Source organism: Adiantum capillus-veneris, chromosome 9, assembly GCF_014529385.1.
Source record: "Adiantum capillus-veneris isolate H3 chromosome 9, ASM1452938v2, whole genome shotgun sequence".
Taxonomy (NCBI): Eukaryota; Viridiplantae; Streptophyta; class Polypodiopsida; order Polypodiales; family Pteridaceae; genus Adiantum; species Adiantum capillus-veneris.
Genome location: NC_140939.1, coordinates 15,046,342 through 15,061,894, shown reverse-complemented (window position 1 = coordinate 15,061,894; position 15,553 = coordinate 15,046,342). Strand labels below are relative to the sequence as shown.

The 15,553-nt window shown below is 45.0% G+C and overlaps 1 protein-coding gene across 1 annotated transcript in view; it reads right to left on the bottom strand.

The window, feature by feature from the left end:
• The window catches only part of LOC147450155 (Ubiquitin-like superfamily protein), a 90,560-nt gene that overhangs the window by 27,186 nt on the left and 47,821 nt on the right, over window positions 1–15,553 (bottom strand). The gene's annotated exons all lie outside the window — the stretch shown is intronic.

Below are 15,553 nucleotides of genomic sequence, written 5' to 3'. Positions count from 1 at the left end.
CTTGTCTATGAGTGTTAGCTGATTATCCAGAAGTTAGCATTCATTGAGATCTTCTCTTCTCTAAGATTGTTGGTAGCAAATTGATTTAGGGTATTGAATGTTTTCATGCTTAAACTTGTCATAAATAGGAATAAGCATAGAAACTAAGCCAGAACTGGATTCCTTCTCTCCCTCTCGTCTTTCACATACATGCCAGGCAGGAGTTGCCATGTGGTGCCCAAGGTACACACACATAGTTCAACAACCACAAAGCAACGAATTTGGGCTTTTGAACAGTTTACTATTTGTTTGTACATGATGATCTCTCTCCCACATGATGATAGTGCAACCTAAGGGCCATGTTATCGTTTGGGTAGCAGGTGCACAACTCCAAAGTTTTTATAGTTCAAATAATGATCATGAAGAAGATATTCCTTCATAAGTTCAGAACAGTCTGAATTCACAAATAATAAGAGGGGACACAAGAAAACTACAAGGGACACGAGAACACAAGTAAGGACAAAAACTAAATCAATTTATTTCCTACTAAACAAAACGAGATAAAACAAACCATTGTTCACTTAAAAATGTTTTTAGAAAAGGCATAAGCAAAATAAGTTGAAGCAGCTTACTTAACTAAAGCTTGAAACAAGTACATAGCTTTAAACTAAAAAGGATAAGACATCTCAAAGACTTAATCCTACAAATCAAACTCCACACAACTTCTAAAGGAACAAATTCTTAAGTTCTAATGTAAGCTAAATACTAGAAATGAATACTTCTACAAACCTACGAAGAAAAGGCTGAAAATAACCAAAGAAGTACAAAGATCCAAACTTGACAATATGTGACCTCAACTTCGTTGCTTGTGACCTCAACAAGAAGAATAAGATATCATCTTTGTCATGCATAGCTTGGACATCAGCTATCACATCCCCATTCACGTCGTCAGTGCCTAAGAGTAGGTGCAGATTTGTATAGAGGTTTTTTGTTTTGTTTTGTTTTCGGAGTCGGGTAGGGCACGCCCGGCCGCTCCCCTCATACACCAAAAAAGTATACAAGAAGAACGACTAGGACTATGCATCCAGAAACCGAAGACAGACGCTTTTGTCACTAGTTTCCTCTGGACTACGAGAGGCCAGAATTATCTACACTCTTAGGGCCATGACTATTCCCTTGAGAGACCCATTTCGCCAACTTGATTTGGGCGTGACAACGACCAAGTACCTCTATTCAGAGGCCCAAGTACTGCAGGACTTGTTTCGGTCTTTTCTTTGGAGTTGCCTCCTCCAGGTAACTTATCGCTCACCTCACTAAACTGCCTTTGAAACCTGACGGTTTTCCCCTAGGAAATGCCATACCCGCTTGGAAGGGCGTCGGCTCACAGGTGGCATCTGCTGAGGTTGGTGGTGTCTCCCTTTTGCACCTCCCAACCCCTTTTAGGTGAAGTTGGATGCTCTTGTAGCTCATCTGGCTTTGCTTGGGGAGAATTACGTCATTTCCCCCGGAAGGGATCGGATTCAAAATAACAGCATAGGAAGGGGAGCTTTATCTCCCCATCCGCCTATACAAAGCACCCAAATACCGGGGTACAACTTCACCGAGGAACTTCGCCACAGGCACTTGCCGTGTGGTTCCGTCCCTCGAGTGCGGATCACGGCATACCCAAAAGGGAATCCGCTTCCCGCGAGCCTCCCCACCAAGGAGGATAACGGTCCTTTCTTCAGGGTCCAACGAAGGGTCGATTGCGTTGAAGGTGGAGTTGAATCGGTCTAGCCATCTCCCCCTAGATTCATCAACCGCCGAACAGCTCATCAGCAAATGCGAAAGCGAACGACCCTCTAACTGGGAGCACAGCGTGCAAATGCTGTGTCCGCGCATGTAACTATCACCCAGTTTGAGCCCACCTACTCTCGCGAGAGCCAGCATTCTCTCCTCCTTCCTATTCACTATAGTGCTCCTATTGAGCTGCAGCAGGTATCCACGTGTTTGTTCAAAGCCGGCCTCCTTATAGGGCTCCAACGCCATGCACGAATGCCTCTCGTCCCACTTGTCCCATGCGTGGTAGCAAACTGAGCTAAAGTCAGCCGCTGGGATATACTTATTCATGTAGTTCCGGTGGCGACGAGGCGCTGCAAAGAGCGAAGGACACGCTGATCGTGGGCCCCCATAATTTCCGCGCCATAACAAATCACTGGATATACGCACGTCTTAAAAACAGTCAGTCGAGACCATATAGGGATGACTCGGTTTGCCAGTAGGTGCTGACATGCGAATAGGCTTTTCCTCCCCTTGTCCGCTCGCTCCTTGATGATGCGTTCAATGGAAAAGGTCAAGTCTACGTCGATGCCAAGGTACTTGTACGTTTCACCTACTGCAACCATCTCACCACCCAGAATAAAGATCCTCATAGAGAGATCCTGCAGGTCTCCGTGGAACACCGTGACCATGCATTTATCGATTCCAAAGGTCATGCCCCAAGTTTTTGCCCATTCACTTACCTTGTCAAGGCTCGTTTGTAGGCTTTCAGGAGAGTCAGCAAGTAGAACCAGGTCGTCAGCAAAAAGGAGTTCTTTAATTCTCTTGAGAAGGTTAGGTACTTCCAAGCCCCATGTTTCCCCATCTGCCTCTAAAATATCGTTAAATGTATATATTGAATAGACACGGTGATCCCGGGCATCCTTGGCGGACTCCCGCTGCATTGGAATCGAATCCGACAGTTGTTCCATGTGTCGGACTTTAACAGAGGTGGACCTGTAGAGCGCTTGAAAAAATCTAAGTGCTCGACCTTGCAGGCCAGCCGCAACGAGCTTTAGGAACAACGCCTCGTGCGGTACTGTGTCGTACTCCTTGAAATTAATGTAGGCCGCATAGGTTGGTTTTCCATCCTTATGACGGAGTTTCACGATCTCCCTCAGACATGCAACTTGCCCTATGCATTCCTCATTAGTACGGAATCTTGCTTGGCCGGGATTGAAGAAGTTCCTCTTTTCAAGTATCTTAGTGTTCCGCCTAATCACGACCGTAGTGAGGATTTTTATGGCAATGGAGATTAACGCGATCCCGCGATAGTTATCAATATTGGTCAAATCGCCCTTCTTGGGGGATGGACACAATCACTGCGTTGCTAGCGCCGGCCAAGATGTCTCCGGTGTCGTAAATGCCCTCAATCATGTGCAAGTATGCCTTGCCCATCTCTGATCGTGGCTTACGTGGATCCGACCTCAAAAGCCCTTGCTCCTTGTCCCCCACAAAAGCCAGGTACCAGTGGTATGTTAAACTCGTGATGGAGAGTTGCCGTCCCTACAGAGGTTGACCTTGCTCCCTTTCCGAGTAACATTAGCATCCCGATGGCGACGAGGCGCTGCAGAGAATGAAGGACACGCTGATCGTGGGCCCCCATAATTTCCACACCATAACAAATCACTGGATATACGCACGCCTTAAAAACAGTCGATCGAGACCATATAGGGATGACTCGGTTTGCCAGTAGGTGTTGACATGCGAATAGGCTTTTCCTCGCCTTGTCCGCTCGCTCTTTGACGATGCATTCAATGGAAAAGGTCGAGTCTACGTCGATGCCAAGGTACTTGTACGTTTCACCTACTGCAACCATCTCACCACCCAGAATAAAGATCCTCATAGAGAGATCTTGCAAGTCTCCATGGACCACATTGACCATGCATTTATCGATTCCAAAGGTCATGCCCCCGGTCTTTGCCCATTCACTTACCTCGTCAAGGCTCGTTTGTAGGCTTTCAGGAGAGTCAGCAAGTAGAACCAGGTCGTCAGCAAAAAGGAGTTCTTTAATTCTCTTGAGGAGGTTAGGTACTTCCAAGCGCCATGTTTCCCCATCTGCGTACAAAATATCGTTAATCTATATATTGAATAGACAAGGTGATCTAGGGCATCCTTGGCGGACTCCCGCTGCATCGGAATCGAATCCGACAGTTGTTCCATGTGTTGGACTTTAACAGAGGTGGCCCTGTAGAGCGCTTGGAAAAATCTAAGTGCTCGACCTTGCACGCCAGCCGCAGCGAGCTTTAGGAACAACGCCTCGTGCGGTACTGTGTCGTACTCCTTGAGATCAATGTAGGCCGCATAGGTTGGTTTCCCATCCTTATAACGGAGTTTCACGCCTTCAGACTTGCCCTATGCATTCCTCATTAGTACGGAATCCTGCTTGGCCGGGATTGAAGAAGTTCCTCTTTTCAAGTATCTTAGTGATCCGCCTAATCACGACCGTAGTGAGGATTTTTATGGCAACGGAGATTAATGCGATCCCGCGATAGTTATCAATATTGGTCAAATCGCCCTTCTTGGGGAATAGACACAATCACTGCGTCGCTAGCGCCGGTCGGGATGTCTCCGGTGTCGTAAATGCCCTCAATCATGTGCAAGTATGCCTTGCCCATCTCTAATCGTGGCTTACGCGGATCCGACCTAAGCCCCTTATCTTTCACAAGCAGCTCAATGAATTCGGGTGGTAAACCATCGCCACCCCCTGCCTTGTGCCTCTTCAACCGCCGACAGGCCTCCCGTACTTCATACCAGTTCAACGGGTCACATACCTCAGGCATACCAGGCCAGATGCGCACGTGTTTGTCATACAATGCAAGCAGATCCTTGCTGGTACCGTCCGTATTGGCGAATACCTTGGAGTAGTGACCCTCCCATACTTGTAATTGCCTCTCTGGTTCCGTTACTAGCTCCCGATTTGCGTTCAAAGGTTGATTGGCAATAGTTCCTTGCCCCTTCCCAACTATTTTCTTGAGGTGGGTAAAGAATTTTTCATTTGACCCTCCCTCAGGAGCTCATTCCCTTTTTCCACGAAGCACTCGAAGGATCTTTTGTTACTGTCACGGACAGCAGCCTTCGCACGAAGTGCTATTGCCTTGTACTCCCTAACCACTTGCCGGTCAGCCCTAGTGTTCGCAGCTTTGTTCCTCGCCTTATTCCAGGCTTTCCGGCACGCATTAATGAGTCTCCGAGCCCGAGGTTCGAGTCGACAACCTGACCTTGGCCTCGGCGGGGGCTTCGTGGTAAGAGCTCCTGCCTCCTTGGCAATTGATGTAGCAACAGAAACAAACTTGTCATAGCATTGTTGGGTCGCACGTCCATCCTCATGCTCGAGGTGCAGCAGAGTATTCCGTTGATTGTCATCGAGGAACAACCTGCAATTCACATCCATCTTACATGCGTCCAATTTGGGTACGGACGGCAAAGTAGCTTTGGTTGCTACTCCCGAATCCATAGAATGTAGGTGGCACAATAGTGGCCAATGGTCTGACAAGTCTATCCCCTCTGTACTGTATTGTTGAGAAGTTGTCTCGCGGCAGACTCGTTCACGATAAAGTGATCGATGTCCGACTTTCCCTTCCCCCACCTCGAATGGCACGTGAGGTTCGAGCCTCGAACCTTTAAGCTCTCGAATCCTCTTCCGCATCTCAGTAGCCACTTCTTCATTGCCCCCGTCATCCATGCTTTGAATGTACTCTATAAAACCAACGAGCTGAGTTCTATCACCCTCCGCATGTGATGGGCATACTCAGCCATGATAAAGGCTAGCATTTGTCAAGCAAGAGCAAAAATACTAGAACAATAAGCTCCCCACTTTTATTGAATTCAGTATGAAGAGCTTGAGCACAAACTAGGTGGGTTGATTGATAGAGAGTTTATTGATCCAAGTGAGTCCTTGACTCCTTTGCTGCTCTTAATTTGTTTGTGCCTAAAAAAAACTAACTCTTCTTAGCTACGTAGAGATTGCAAGAGGAACATCAAGAACAAGTCTCCAATGCCCCGCATTACCTATATTCTTGAGTGGCTCGATAAAGCAAAGGTTTTTACCAAGATCGACCTGAAGAGCAAGTATCGACATCCATGTAAGGATATTGAAGCAAGACATCAATAAACAACTCTTAAAACAAAGGGTGGCTATTACAAAGTCTGATTCTGCATGAGGTTTATCCAACTGCTTGATCCTTCCACTTGCGCATTCAGCTCCCAAGTGTAAACGTCTGAGAGATCACGAGTGAAATACATGGTGCTGTGAGGTGTGCCTGTGAGTGGTATGTGTCGAGGCAGTGTGCTATCAAAGGATAGCGATAGGTATGTGGTCAGCAGCAACGGGTAATAGCGGGATGGTGAGGCCTGACGGATGCGATCAAGTGTGCGGTGTAAGGATTCTAGGTGCTAATCCTTAATTAAGTACTTAAACTCATGATTAAGACTTAAGAAACTGAAACTGAACTTAGAACAAGACTTAGAAGACTCTGTGTTTGATTGATTGAAAGTGTGATACAAGGGTTCCTTTTATAGGAATTGAATAGTCATCAGTGAAGAGGCATGTCTCTTTGTGAAGAGACATGACTTAGAAGACTCTGTGTTTGATTGATTGAAAGTGTGATACAAGGGTTCCTTTTATAGGAATTGAATAGTCATCAGTGAAGAGGCATGTCTCTTTGTGAAGAGACATGACTTAAGGCGAAAAGACACATCCTTTCGGCGAAGAGCTGCAGTCATTGGGTGAAGAGTCGCATCCGTAAGGTGAAGGGGTGTGACCAGTCGTCGAAGGAGTGTGGCTTTTGGCGAAGAGGTATGTCTTTTGGGCGAAGGGGTGTGACCATTCGAGAACAGGAGTCCTCCTGGGTTAGTCACACTTTGCATCTGCATCTGTAATGAATCAAGAAGAGTGTAACAAGTCACAATCGTGACATTCCCTCCCATTTAAATTAAAACCCCGTGTTCAGATGAAAGTCTTCCGCTTGTCAAAGAATTCTTGAAGAAGGTTTGGGTACTGCTGCATATCTTCATCCGTCTGCCAAGTTGAGTCTGACTCATCAAGATCCATCCACTTGACAAGAAATTCTGTTGTGATCTTTCGTCTTGTTTCTTTTTGTCTAACATCAAGAATCTTTTCTCGAACAAGAATTATGTGTTCATCCTCAATTTCTCGCACATAAGAAGATAAGTCTGGAATTGGCGAATCTCCTTGTATGTACTGTTTGAGCCAAGAAATGTGGAAAGTTGGATGAAGTTTTTCCCATGAGAGTGGAAGTTCTAACTTGTAACTGACAACTGAGTACTTCTTGATTATTTTGAAAGGTCCATAGAAGCGAGGACGCAACTTTGGAAAGACCGATTTCACAGTTTTGTAGCGATGAGGTACTACATATAATAAAACCAAATCTCCCTCTTGGAAATCTGCATGTCGTCGATGCTTATTGGCTTGTTTCTAATACTTTTGTTGGACATGAACCAACTTGTCACGTACTTGAATAAGTACATCTTGCATTTCTTGAACCAATTGATCTGCTAGAGCTACTTTGTGTTGAAGAACAAAGTTTGTCGGCATAAGAGGAGTATGCCCATAAGCTGCTTGGAATGGAGTCATGCCAGTTACTGAATGGATAGAGTTATTGTATGCGAACTCTACAAGTGGTTAATACTCTTCACATGACCCCAATCGAATTTGTATGTAATGTCGAAGCATTTCTTCCAAAATTTGATTCACTCTTTCTGTCTACCCATCAGTTTGAGGATGGTATACTGAGCTGACTAACAAATTTGTACCAAGGGATTTGAAGAGGGATGTCCAAAAATGCCCTGTGAATTTTTGATCTCTGTTTGATAGACTTTGGTAATCCATGTAATTTGAAAATGCGTTGCACAAACAATTGCGCAATGTCTGGTGCCGAGGCAGCTTTCTTGCGAGGAATAAAGTGTGCCATCTTTGAAAACCATCCACCACTACGAGAATCTGTGCATTGCCTTTCTGAGAACGAGGCAATGTAGTGATAAAATCCATGCTGACACTTTCCCATCTTTCTTGAGGTACGGGCAAAGGATGAAGTAACCCTTGAGGAAGTTGTCGAGAAGCCTTCATTGTTTGACAGGAATGACAAGCTTTGACAAACTTGATAGCATCTTGCTGCATTTGTGGCCAAAAATATGTTGCAGATAACAATCTGTATGTCTTGTCTTGTTGATGCCTGGATGAGCAGCAAAAGGGACTTCATGATGTTCTTGGATCAAAATTTTCCGCAATGGTGCATTCTGTGGAACACAAATGCGATCAATGTAATATAGCAAGTCATTGACAATGGTGTAAGCTGCAAACATATTCATCTCTGCAGGAGTCGGAGTAGAGGATTTAAGAGCTTGAATTGCATCCCCAAAATCTCGATCTGTCAAATACTCACGCTTGAAATAAGCAGGTATTTCCATCTGCACACCGGAAATGGCAAAGTTGATGGCTCGAGGAAGGCGGCTTAAGGCATCTGCAACTGATTCTTTAACCTCTTGTTCCACTGCTTCAGTCCTTTGAACAAACTTCTCGCTCGATCCTTCTTCTGTTATCTTCATCTTGACCTCTTCTGCAAGATCAATGATACTTGGTGTGTGGGTACCAATTGGTGGTGGACGTAGGATGAGTGTAAGTGGTGATTGTGGCGGTGGTTGCATCGGTGGCTGTAGGAATTGAACTGGTGGGATTGGTTGCCTGGGCGGCGGTGGTCTCGCCCTTGGTGGAGAGATTTGATTCTGTCTCCCTCTATTGAAATTCTCCCTTCTTGGATATGGACAGTAGTACATGCCATGGCCGTCTTCCCCGCAATTATAGCAGTGGTACTCTTGGTTTTGCCTTCGTTGTCCTCTTCCTTGTTCTGGATTTCTGACAGGTGCATGTCCTTGCTGCACCAAATGCACGGATAAACTCTCGAGTTGGGTAGTGATGCGACTCAGCAAGTCTTGCTGCTCTTCTGATGTCTCTTGTGGTTGGGCTCTATGAACGGCTGTTGCAGTCACTGGGGCTAGTCGGACTGAGCTTGATTCCTCTGACTCGTTGACTCTTGCTTGCTGTCAACTCATTTGTTGCAGGAAATCTTCCCTTCACCTTCTGCTTAAGTGCCGACCACAAGCCAGCAATGAAACGGTCCTTCAAGAACTTAGACGCTCCTTCACCTTCCTCCAGTGAGGCAACCCATCTCTCCCACAATCCACAAACTTGGACTCATAGGTGGCATATGTTAAGTATAGAGCCTGATTTACCCTCGTAATTTTCTGTGGTAAAAGCGTACATTTGTAAGGCCCCCATTATGAGAAGAAGCCATCGTGCGTAAAGGAAAATCACTCGCCGAAAACCAAAACTTTCACAGCCAAAAATCAGAGGCAGCTTTAGGGGCCTCGGGGGTGGAAGCCCCCGAGACTTTTTTTTTTCCCTCACCGGAATATTCCTTTTCGCCGGAATATTATGGCCGGACGGCGGCCGGAAAGTGGTAGGAAAACAACAGTCGGTTGGCCAGTGGCCGGTAGTCAATGGTCGGTGGCCGGTGGTCGGTGGTCGGAAGTCAATGACCGGTGGCCGGTGGCCGAATTCAAAAGCGGACTTGTCTTCTCAAGGGCGGCCACACATGGGCGGATTGAAGGGTCCGATTTGGACTTATCTACACAAGGGTGGCTACACATGGCTGCCTCTCATGAGAGAGGGCAGCCCTTTTGGTCCATAAAAGGCGGCCATTTCTACACACATTATATAGTGTGAAGTTGATGCAACAAGGTGAGTGTGAGGTGGTGAGAGTGAAGCAAGGCGGGAGCTCCATTAAGGGTATAATCCATTTGTAAACTACTTCTTGTTTTGAAGTAATAAAGCCATTGAGTGGCTGCTTTCCCGTGGACGTAGCCCACATTGGGTGAACCACGTATATCGTGTGTACTCTCTCTCTCTCTCTCTCTCTCTCTCTCTCTCTCTCTCTCTCTACTCTATAATCTCGTGTATGTAAATCTGTCTCTCTCCATTAAGTAATCTACTCAATTATCTATTTAGCTACGTCTTATTTCCTAACAACTGGTATCAGAGCAAGGTTTGCTCGTAGCTAAATTATCTCAAGGAAAGGATTCCTTGAATTGAGTGGGTGTTATGGTGGAGGAAGGGAAGCTCAAGATTGAGAAGTTCAACGGCAAAAACTACCAACATTGGAAGATGCAGATTGAAAACTCTCTCTACCAGAAGGACCTCTATTTGCCACTAGGCGGTCTTGCGAAGAAGCCCGCAACAATGGCAGATGAAGCATGGATTGTCCTTGATCGAAAGGCACTAGGAACAATCCGGTTAAGCTTGGCGTCAACGGTGACCTTCAATGTTTCGGAGATGAAGACCACGGAGGACTTAATGAAGTCACTTGACGACTTCTACGAGAAACCATCGGCATCCAATAAGGTATTTCTTATGAAGCGCTTGTTCAATCTAAAGATGGCAGAGAATGGTTCAGTTGCAGAACACCTAAATGACTTTAACACAAACATAAGTCAACTTCGATCAGTGAAAATCAATTTTGATGACGAAGTGCGAGCTCTCCTTATACTATCATCTCTACCGGATAGTTGGGATAGCCTTGTGATGGCTGTAAGTAATTCTATTTCTGGCACAAATACTCTTAAGTTTGATGATGTTGTGGGTGTTCTCCTAAGCGAGGAAATACGAAGGAGAAGCACAGGAGAATCATCAAGTGCTACATTGTCAGTGGAAACAAGAGGAAGGCCTAAGGAGAGGTTCAAAAGCCAAAAGGGTCGTGATCGCTCAAGACGGAGCAAGTCACGCACAAAGTCAGTTCTTGAATGTTGGAACTGCGGCAAGAAGGGCCACGTCAAGAAGGATTGCTGGTCCAAGAAGAAGAAAGAGACTGAGTCTCAAGACAACAAGCCAACATCGGAGGCCAATGTGGCAGGTAAAGTAGAGCAAGATGCTCTAATTCTCTCATTAGACAATGTGTCTAATTCCTGGATAGTAGATTCCGGGGCTTCATTCCATGTGACACCACACAAGCAACATTTCCAAGACTACACCAAAAGTAATTTTAGGTATGTATACTTGGGGATGATGAAGCTTGTGAGATTGTCGGCAAAGGTACAGTTTCTGTCAAAACTGCTAATGGAAATAAATGGAAGCTTAAAGATGTTAGGCATGTTCCTTCTCTTCGGAAAAATTTGATCTCTACAGGACAATTGGACGATGAAGGTCACAACATTGCATTAGGAAACAAATAGAGGAAGATCTCAAAGGGATCTTTGGTGGTTGCCAAGGGAAAAAAGGTCGGTACACTTTACTTGTGTACTATGAGCACGCAACCTTCAGCTTGTGCAGCGACTATAGAAGTTGACAGTGCGGTGTGGCACTACCGACTTGGGCATATGAGTGCCAAAGGAATGCAAATCCTTCAAACAAAGAAGCTTCTACCAGGTTTGAAAGAAGTAAACTTAGAGTTCTGTGAAGATTGTGTTTATGGTAAACAAAGGAGGGTAAAATTTCAAAAATCGGGAAATGAAAGAAAAAATAAAAAACTTGAGTTGATTCATTCTGATGTTTGGGGTCCTGCAAGTACACCATCACTTGGTGGCTCATTGTACTATGTAACATTCATAGACGATGCGATTAGAAAAACATGGGTTTATGTCATGAAGAATAAATCCGATGTATTTTCCATATTTCAAAGGTGGAAAGCCTTTGTGGAGAATGAAACAGGTACCAAGGTTAAATGCCTCAGATCCAACAATGGAGGCGAATATTGCAGCCAGGCTTTTGAAAGCTTTTGTGCTAGCAATGGCATTCGGAGGCAAAGGACAACCCCAAGGACACCTCAACAAAATGGGATTTCGGAAAGGATGAACAGGACAATCATGGAGCGAGCACGAAGCATGCGGCTACATGCAGGCCTACCGCTTGAGCTTTGGGCGGAAGCTCTAAGTACGTCTGTGTACTTAATCAATCGGTCACCCTCAACGGCATTGGATGAGGGAGTTCTAGAAGAGGCATGGACAGGTAAACCGGTGAATTATGCATTTCTCAAAGTATTTGGGTGTGAGGCTTTCATGCACATAGATAGAAGCCTAAGATCAAAGCTAGATGCAAAGTCCAAAAAGTGTTTCTTCATTGGCTATGGAGAAGGTGACTTTGGGTATCGCCTATGGAATTCTGAAGATGGTAAAATCTTAAGGAGTAGGGATGTAATTTTTAACGAACAAAATATGTATAAAGATTACTTGGAAAGAAATCAAACAAAAGAAACAGGTGATGAGTACATGGAGCTTGAGGACGGTGAAGACTCAAGGATTGCAAACGGTGACAATGTGCAACAACGTCAACCAAATGAGGAGCCTCAACCTATTCCCCGAAGATCTACAAGAGCAAGTAGACCTCCAGAAAGGTTTGTTCCTTCCTTCAACCATCTCTTGATCTCAGATTCTGGAGAGCCAAAATCATACGAAGAAGCTATGCAACATGAATCCAAAGAAGAATGGACGAAGAGCATGCAAGTGGAGATGGACACACTACATCGCAACCAAACATGGGAGTTGGTTGAGTTGCCTAAAGGTAAGCGGGCACTTCAAAACAAATGGGTGTACAAGCTGAAGGAAGAAGAAGGTGGGAAGAAAAGGTACAAGTCTAGGCTTGTGATAAAAGGGTTTTCTCAAAAGAAAGGTATTGACTTCAATGAAATATTTTCTCCTGTTAAAAAAATGAACTCAATTAGGCTTGTCTTAAGCCTTGTGGCTGCTCATGATCTAAATCTCGAGCAAATGGATGTAAATACGGCATTTCCTCACGGTGACTTGGAGGAGGAAATCTACATGCTTCAACCAAAGGGGTATGAAGTAAAAGGTAAGAAGAAAATGGTTTGCACATTAGAGAAGAGCTTGTATGGTTTAAAGCAAGCATCAAGACAATGGTACTTGAAGTTTGATCGATGGATGTTGGATCATGGATTCACAAGATGCAACTCCGATCAATGCGTCTACACGAAAAATTTGGGAGATTGGAAATTCATCATCCTAATGCTGTATGTTGATGACATGTTGATTGCAAGTGCTAACATGCAGGACATCAAAGACCTAAAAGAGGAGCTGTCTAAATCTTTTTCAATGAAAGATTTAGGTGCTGTAAAGAGGATACTTGGTATGAAAATATCAAGGGACAGGACGAAGAAGACAATAAAGCTATCTCAAGAAGATTACATCAAGAAGGTACTAGAAAGATTTGCAGTGCAAAATGCAAAACTAGTTTCTGCACCTTTGGCTGGTCATTTTAAACTAACGAAGGATATGTGTCCAAAGACACAAGAGGAGATAGCCTATATGTCGAAAGTTCCATATGCTGCAGTGGTAGGTTCTCTAATGTATGCTATGGTCTGGACAAGGCCAGACATTGCACATGCAGTGGGAGTTGTAAGTAGGTTCATGGACAACCCAGGTAAAGAGCATTGGCAAGCTGTGAAGTGGATACTTAGGTATCTAAAAGGGACATGTATTTTGGAGGAACTGATATTTTTCTAGAAGGGTATGCTGATGCAGATATGGCAGGTGACAAAGATACTCGAAGGAGCACTACTGGCTATGTGTTCACGATTGGAGGCACAGCAGTAAGCTGGGCTTCAAAGCTGCAGAAAGTGGTCTCACTTTCTACCACGGAAGCAGAGTATGTAGCAATGACGGAGGCAAGCAAAGAAATTATGTGGCTTCACAGATTCTTAGAAGAGCTTGGATTCAAACAAGACAATTGTGTCTTGTACAGTGATAGCCAAAGCGCTATCCATCTTGCGAAGAACTCAGCCTTTCATTCAAGGACAAAGCACATTGAGGTGAGATATCACTTCATACGCACTCTTTTGGAAGAGGGACAGCTAAAGCTAGGAAAGGTGCATACAAGTGAAAATCCTGCAAACATGTTTACAAAGATGGTCAACAAGGAGAAGTTGAGCTTTTGCTCATCTTCAATCGGCATTCAAGGATAAGAAGCCAAGATGGAAAGCAGTCAGAGGTTTGGTTTGGAGATCAGTCTCCAAGTGGGAGATTGTTAAGTATGGAGCCTGATTTACCCTCGTAATTTTCTGTGGTAAAAGCGTATATTTGTAAGGCCCCCATTATGAGGAGAAGCCATCGTGCGTAAAGGAAAATCACTCGCTGGAAACCAAAATTTTCACAGCCAAAAATCAGGGGCAACTTTAGGGGCCTCGGGGGCAGAAGCCCTTGAGACTTTTTTTTTCCCTCGTCGGAATATTCCTTTTCGCCGGAATATTATGGCCGGACGCGGCCGGAAAGTGGTCAGAAAACAACCGTCGGTTGGCCGGTGGCCGGTGGTCGGAAGTCAATGGCCAGTGGCCGGTGGCCGAATTCAAAAGCGGACTTGTCTTCTCAAGGGCGGCCACACATAGGCGGATTGAAGGGTCCGATTTGGACTTATCTACACAAGGGCAGCTACACATGGCTGCCTCTCATGAGAGAGGGCAACCCTTTTGGTCTATAAAAGGAGGCCATTTCTACACACATTATATAGTGTGAAGTTGATGCAACAAGGTGAGTGTGAGGTGGTGAGAGTGAAGCAAGGTGGGAGCTCCATTAAGGGTATAATCCATTTGTAAACTACTTCTTGTTTTGAAGTACTAAATCCATTGAGTGGCTGCTTTCCCGTGGACGTAGCCCACATTGGGTGAACCACATATATCGTGTGTACTCTCTCTCTCTCTCTCTCTCTCTCTCTCTCTCTCTCTCTCTCTCTAATCTCGTGTATGTAAATCTGTCTCTCTCCATTAAGTAATCTACTCAATTATCTATTTAGCTACGTCTTATTTTCTAACAGCATACTCTAGCAGACTCCCCTGCTTTAATTCCGTCAGTAGCTGCCATAGCTTCTCCGAGGTTGTGCCTCCACCAAACCTCTTCACAAACTTGGACTCATAGGTGGCATACTCTATCAGAACCCCCTGCTTTAATTCCGTCAGTAGCTACCATAGCTTCTCCGAGGTTGTGCCTCCACCAAACCTCTTCACAACGGCAGCACGTAACACATCCCATGCATTTTTGGTAGCATGGGATTGTACCAAGACTTGGCCTCTACTTTCATCAGTAGAGGAAAAATTCGTAGCCGTGAGGCATCTTCATCCTTGTTGGTGGTGACGTCTCCTCCCTTCTTTCCATTGAACGTGGGGAAAGAAACACTTGCCATGGTAATGACTCAGGGAATTACAAACACCGTTTTTTTTTTTTTTTTTTTAATGACAGTAGCGGCTTTTTACAAAGTTGGGTGGATAGATTAAAACTAGATAAAGAATGGATCGCAAAGCTGGAACAGAATAAAGAGGCTTACATCAAAAGAGTGGTTGTAATCCAGAAGGGGCAAGATGATGGGACGTGGAGATCTCAGGATTTCATCAAGCGTCTCGGCTCCGAATAGGAAAACAATCTTTTGCTGGTAGAATATCTTCCTATCAATATACACGTTTACATGCATGTGTTGCAAGAAACGGAAAGGAAATACTTCTGGCCTATTGTTATTATCCATGTCGGGTGCAGGACAAGGATCTTGACCACTAGGGTTACATACCTCAGGTGTTGACGAGGTGACACCTTCACCACATGCTTCTACCTCTTGTAGAAGTCCGCACAATCCTCCATATTAGGTTCAAAACAAACTGGGCGAGAAGAGTCTACCTCAATCGGCTTTCCATTCTGCATGCGGTGACGGTGCTTGGGTGGTCGAACTTCATTTAAACTCTCCAGGCCTAGAGAGTGTGTAGGTCCACTT